This window comes from Heteronotia binoei, chromosome 1 (genome assembly GCF_032191835.1).
Source record: "Heteronotia binoei isolate CCM8104 ecotype False Entrance Well chromosome 1, APGP_CSIRO_Hbin_v1, whole genome shotgun sequence".
Taxonomy (NCBI): domain Eukaryota; kingdom Metazoa; phylum Chordata; class Lepidosauria; order Squamata; family Gekkonidae; genus Heteronotia; species Heteronotia binoei.
Genome location: NC_083223.1, coordinates 241,157,009 through 241,163,008, shown reverse-complemented (window position 1 = coordinate 241,163,008; position 6,000 = coordinate 241,157,009).

The window sequence follows — 6,000 nt, the reverse complement described above, 5'->3', positions numbered from 1 at the left end:
ATTCGGGTGGGTAGCCATATGAAGCAATAGAACAAAGTTTGAGTCCTGAGGTACCATTAAGACCACGCAAAAGGTTATACTCAGAATTAATCTTTCTCAGTTTAAAGGTGACACTGGACTCAAACTTTGTTCATTTTGCATGCATGCACAACGTTGGAGTGCACAAATCAAAACCCTGAAAAATCCATTGGTTGGTTCATGTATAGTGAAGTTGTATGCGCATGCCTCCCCTGTTCAGATAACATGATGACTGTGCATACTGGAATGATCTACACATGGTTGGGAAGCTCCTGGTACATGTGGATGCAGCACCTGAAAAGGTTTGTTGTGTTGGATCATATTTCTGCTTTGTAACCCATCTGACTATAGAAAAAAAAAACTAGGTCATGGGAGGGTAAATTCAGGAACTAGATGGTAACCACACAGGACTTCTGGAGACCATAGTGCCTGTGTGCAGGTCTGATATTCTCTGCAGCCCACAAATTGCAGATCACTGTATTTCCACTCCTTGGGTGGTCTGAGATGCACCACTGACTCTCTCAGCCCCACCGCATCTCTCATTTGTAATCTGAGAATAATAATTCCTGCTTACTTTACAAGATTTTTGCAAGGATAATAGAGGCTGTGTATGTAGAACACTATTGCTTTGCAAAAGTAAATGATAAATAGGGGAAAATTTTTTTAAAAATCTTTAAAAATGTTTCATAGCCCTGTGCAAGGCCTCTAGAAAAAAGAAACTCAAAGGACTCAATGTTAAAAGTGAAGGATGATGCAACATCTCTCTGCAACAGGCACACCAGTGCTATAGAAGTAGCAGTAGAATGAGCAAGGTAGCCAAGTCAAATTGTTCCATCTTGAGCCAAAAGGAAAGATGGGGTATAAATATTTTAATCAATAAACCATAGCCCCTTTTGTATTGCATTTCTCTGCTGACAACTTTTATTACTCATTGCTGCTCTAAGTGGTGACAGATTTTTAAAAAATTGCTTATGGTGGTCTGCACCACAGTGTCAGTTCTGAAGAATACCTAGAATTGACACTGGGTAGCTCTAGGAATTGCCAGAAACTCTATGGCTTTACTACAGAGTTTTTGGCAATTCCTAGAGCAACTCGATACTGCCAGGTTTTCATGGATGTGATGTCATGGTACTGATGATAATGTGCTCCCCCCCACCATATCCTCACTCCTGAAGCTCTTTCCAGTTGTCAGCATGTTTCTGGAAAGCCCACCAACAAACCAGAAATGCAGCTGTTATCATGGCTGCTACTGCATCAGTGTTTGGCCCAGTGCCTTGCAGAGTACAACACAAATGCTAAATTGGTGGCGGCAAAATAGCAATATTAACAGTGATATCTTGTTTTTCCCTACCCATTGGTCAATTGGCAGGAATCACAGCGCCAATACACAACCTATGCCTGGACTGTATCACTTCAGACTGCAGATCTCGTGACTAGATGTTCCTTCACCCCCACCCCAATTCTTCCACGTACAGAAGTAGTACGTCAGGAAAAAGTTTTCCTAGAAACATCTGGCTGAATGTTACTAGAAACAAAATACTGGACTACATGAAGCCTGGATTCAATTCAGCAGGGCTCCTGTTCTTCAAGCTGGCATCGAATCCTTCTCCCAATATTTTTTTCCTTTTAAGGAAGTACAATTCAGCATGTGAACAAAATGAAGTTTATATGATGCAATGCTGAAAGTTCAGGTGTGCCAGTTTAAGCAGGTGTCCCTCCCTCCTTGACAGTTGCCTGCATTTGGCGCTGTTGCAAAAGATTAGCCTTTTAAGATTGCTCTCTTCAGGACTGAGGGTGCAGCTGGGAGTGGCCCCCTCTATACACTGTGCCCTGCAAAGAATTTAACCCTGGAGGAAGAACTACTAGCAGCCTCAGATGGAGCTGCAAGATCCCTTAAGCCAATATATAGCTTGCATGATTCCTCCATGAAAACAGCTTTATTCATTTCCTAGGAATTAATGGTGCTCATGGACATCTCCTGAAAAGACATTTTGGATAATGGGCATTTTAAGGTATCTTTTATTTCAAAGGGACAGAATTAAATCCCCCACCTGACACCACCTGAGCCCAACTGAAATGAAAAGGTCCAAATCATACACAGTACTCTTTTTGTTCTTCCTATTTAGATTTGACATTTAGAAATCTGTTTTCCCAGTGCATGTCTAAGTAATGCGTTTTCCTAACCAAAGCATCATATACCCATAGGGCTGGATCCTACCAGTTTTCTGCAGATGAAAAAAGAAGGGGTTCTCTTTGACCCTCCCTCCAAATTTATGCTGGGGATTATGGGCACTGAGCAATTATGGGCACAGCTTGTACAAAACCTACTGTATGTAGGTCAGGGGCTGTCGCAAAGAGTAGCATGGGATAAGTAGACTTAGCAACCATATCTCACATCCTGGTGACAGAATTTGGTGGGTGGGGACAGTCTTGTTGGAGTTGTGCCAATGCATAATAATAATAATAATAATAATAATAATAATAATAATAATAATAATAATAATAATAATAATAAAATTTTATTTATACTCGCCCTCCCCGCCAAGGCAGGCTCAGGGCGGCTTACAGAATGTGGCAAAGCCATATTGAACAATAAAACAGTTATACAGTTATACATTTCAATACATTAAAAATTTAGCATTAAGTTTACATAATGTAAAAATCTAAAATCAATCTAAAATAATCTCATCTTATCTTATTGCAATCTTGGTTATGTTGATGTTAGTGATGGCATGGTGTTTGTTTCAGGTTCCATCTTGGAAGGCTAGCCGGAAGAGGGCGGTTTTGCACGCCGCACGGAATTGGCTAATGTCCCGTAGGGCCCGCACAGAGTGCGGAGTGGTTTCTAATGGAAAACCAGAAATGACATAATTTAGTCAGGATAACACACTAGGCTTTATCCAGAACTCTCTGGTTAAAGCATAGGAAAAGGAAAGGAAAGGTCCCCTGTGCAAGCACCAGTTTTTTCCGACTCTGGGGTGACGTTGCTTTCACAGCGTTTTCACAGCAGACTTTTTATGGGGTGGTTTGCCATTGCCTTCCCCAGTTTTTTACACTTCCCCCCCAGCAAGCTGGGTACTCATTTTACCGACTTCAGAAGGATGGAAGGCTGAGTCAACCTTGGGCCGGCTACCTGAACCCAGCTTCCGCCGGAATCGAACTCAAGTCGTGAGCAGAGAGTTCAGATCACAGTACTGCAGTACTGCTGCTTTACCATTCTGCGCCACGGGGCATAGACTTTGGGGTAAATTCTAGGGAACCTCCCCATATCCCCTGCCATCCTGTCAAGTGGCAGCAAGGAATGGGTGGCCCAGGACTGGCCTCCCTATGAGTGAGATTGAGAGGGAAAAGCTGACTGGCTCCAACCCATTGCCTTCTCCCACTGCTCTACTAGCTGAGTCCAACTTGAGGCTTGCTTTACATCTGGCCAGTGGCACTTTAAATCCAGGGAGCTTGTTGCCTTGATGGCCAGGAGAGAGGTGAGCCTATGTGGTGTGCTGCCGTTCTTCTCTGTGCCACCCCAAGCAGTTGCATGGGCAGCTTTAGAAAGGTTGACATTTAGAAAACAGATAGCAGAACTACATGCAGGAGGCTCTATGTAAGCTTATGTTGAAATGAGGTCTTGCTGCTCTTGACACCATGCGGCACCTGTCTGGCTTCCTCCTGCTGTGGTGATCTCTTTAACAGGCTTCCTGATCAGCGAAGCCAATGCTCATTCAGCTACCCACCCACTTTTTAAAGATTTAAAATGCTGCATTGTTCAGTGCCATGTTTGTTTTTAAAACCCCTTAAAACAAACACACTTTATATTTAAAGAGCCAGTTTGGTTGTAAAAGCTGACTCTTGTATGGGAGAACTGGGTTTGATTTCCCCACTCCTCTACATGCACCTGCTGATGTGACCTTGGGTAAGCCACAAGTTCTCTCAGAGCTGTTCTGTTCAAGACCAGTTCTGGGAGAGATTGTGAGCTGCTCTGAGACTCCTTCGGGTAGTGAAAAGTGGGGTATAAATCTTCTCGTGTTCTCCTCCTCCTGAAAAAAAATCCCCTCTGGCAAAACCTCCTTGTGCAGTATAAACCAATTAACAACTTTTGGCAGGCCCCTTAATACATTATAATTTTTTATTCCAGCTTCTGTAACTCTTCTGATCATCCGCCCACTCACTTGATCTTGGCACTGCTTGGTGTATAATCTCCAGCCTGTTGTTGGCTGTGCCGATCATCAGTCAAGCCCTTGATGCCAGGGATGCTGCCTGCTCTGACCTGTTCACCTGGGAGCCTTCTCAAGAGAGAACTCTGTCTGCAGTGAAGATTTATGAGTTCAGGTATGCATATCCAGCCTCTCCTGTGGAATGATTCAAAAATATCATCCAGCGGTAATAACAACTGCATAAAGTTTCACATTCTCAGTTGCATTCCCTAATCGATTCCTATGGTTCTTTGACCTCCTAAAGGAGTCGATCTTGCAATGCCTTGTCGAAGCCCTCGGAGATACATTCTCGTGGTCGTCTTCTTCTGAGAGGTACCTTGTATATGGTTTCTTGCCCTAAGCCAGGTAGCACATGTACCAATAGCAGCACACAAGACCATTTTGCTTGATACACTAAGGTTTCCAGGTGAAGCCTGGAGATATCCTGAAATTACAACTGATCTCCAGACTACAGCGACCAGTTCTTCTGGAGAAAATGGCTGTTTTGGAGGGCTGATCCTGCACCTGGTAATAACAAAGGTTACTGCCCCTGCCCTCTCCTAAGTTTTTGTTTCTTCTAGTATTGATTCTGAGAACAAGGCAAACTCCCCTGAAGCTTCAAGGACAAAGGCAGAAACTTGTCAATTCTATTTTTTTAAAGGGAAGGCTTATAGGGGAGGGGGGGGATCCAGGTGTCTGCTAACCCACAGGAGACTTTGGTGCAGGGGTGGGGGGGATGGAGAGATTGATAAAATCCTAGAGCCCTGGTGATGTCACTTCTGGCATGGGACCTGGATTTTTCAGAAAGAAATAAAGTTTGAATTTGACTGGGCAGTTTGAAAGTAACTTGTTGCCTAAATCTGCTGGGAATGGAACATCTGATATTCCAAGATGAGGAAGTTTTAGCATATTAACAAAGAACAGGATTTGAAACTATGGTAAAACTGTCTTCTTGATGACCATCTTGAGTTGATTGGATGTTGGGCTGCTTCAATGGATCAGAGTTGATACTTAAGTGTTGCCATTAACTGGAAATGCTTCATATTGCTTTGATGAACTACCACTTGAAACAAGGACATGATTGTATTATGCATGCCTTGGGGCTTGGGAGCGATATGTAAAAGCCTTATGTACCCTGTGTCTGTGCTACTAGAATGTGCTCTGAACAAAGTTATCCCAGGTATCCTCATTTAGACCTCCAAGGGGGTGCCCTTCAAAATGAATATGAAGAGACAGGGAATCAAATTGGGGTGTCTCACCTGAGGACAGGAGCTTTGCAGTTACAGGAATTTTTTCTTCTCTCCTCCTGACCTTCACTATCTGGGCAGTGCACTGAGACCTCACGCTAGACTGCTGGGGGACAACTGATACTGAGGGCCACTTCCAAGGCTTCTTCCTATAGGACCTTGAAGCAGTAAAGAGGGGCCTATCAGTAAGCAGCTGGTGAATCTGGAAGATGATTGAATGCTCTTTTGTCTTATATTAGGGTCACTGGCCTTTACAGCCCAGGCCCCAGGTGACAGAACTCATGACCTTCACTTCCAGTTTTCACTTCTAGTTTCTGTTTCAACACTAGCACTGTGGACTGTACTAAGGCTCAAGCACATGGGACAGAGATTATGTCCTTCATTCAGTTTTTAAAACCTCTGCCCTCAACCTGCCTCACTAGTGATATTGCTACAGGACTGGAGAAAAAAAGTCACCCCTGTCCCTTTAAGAGAGGTTTAATGAGACTATTTAACCAGTGATATTATTTACCTTCTCATCATGGAAATTGTCATCTGATGATTCTGTA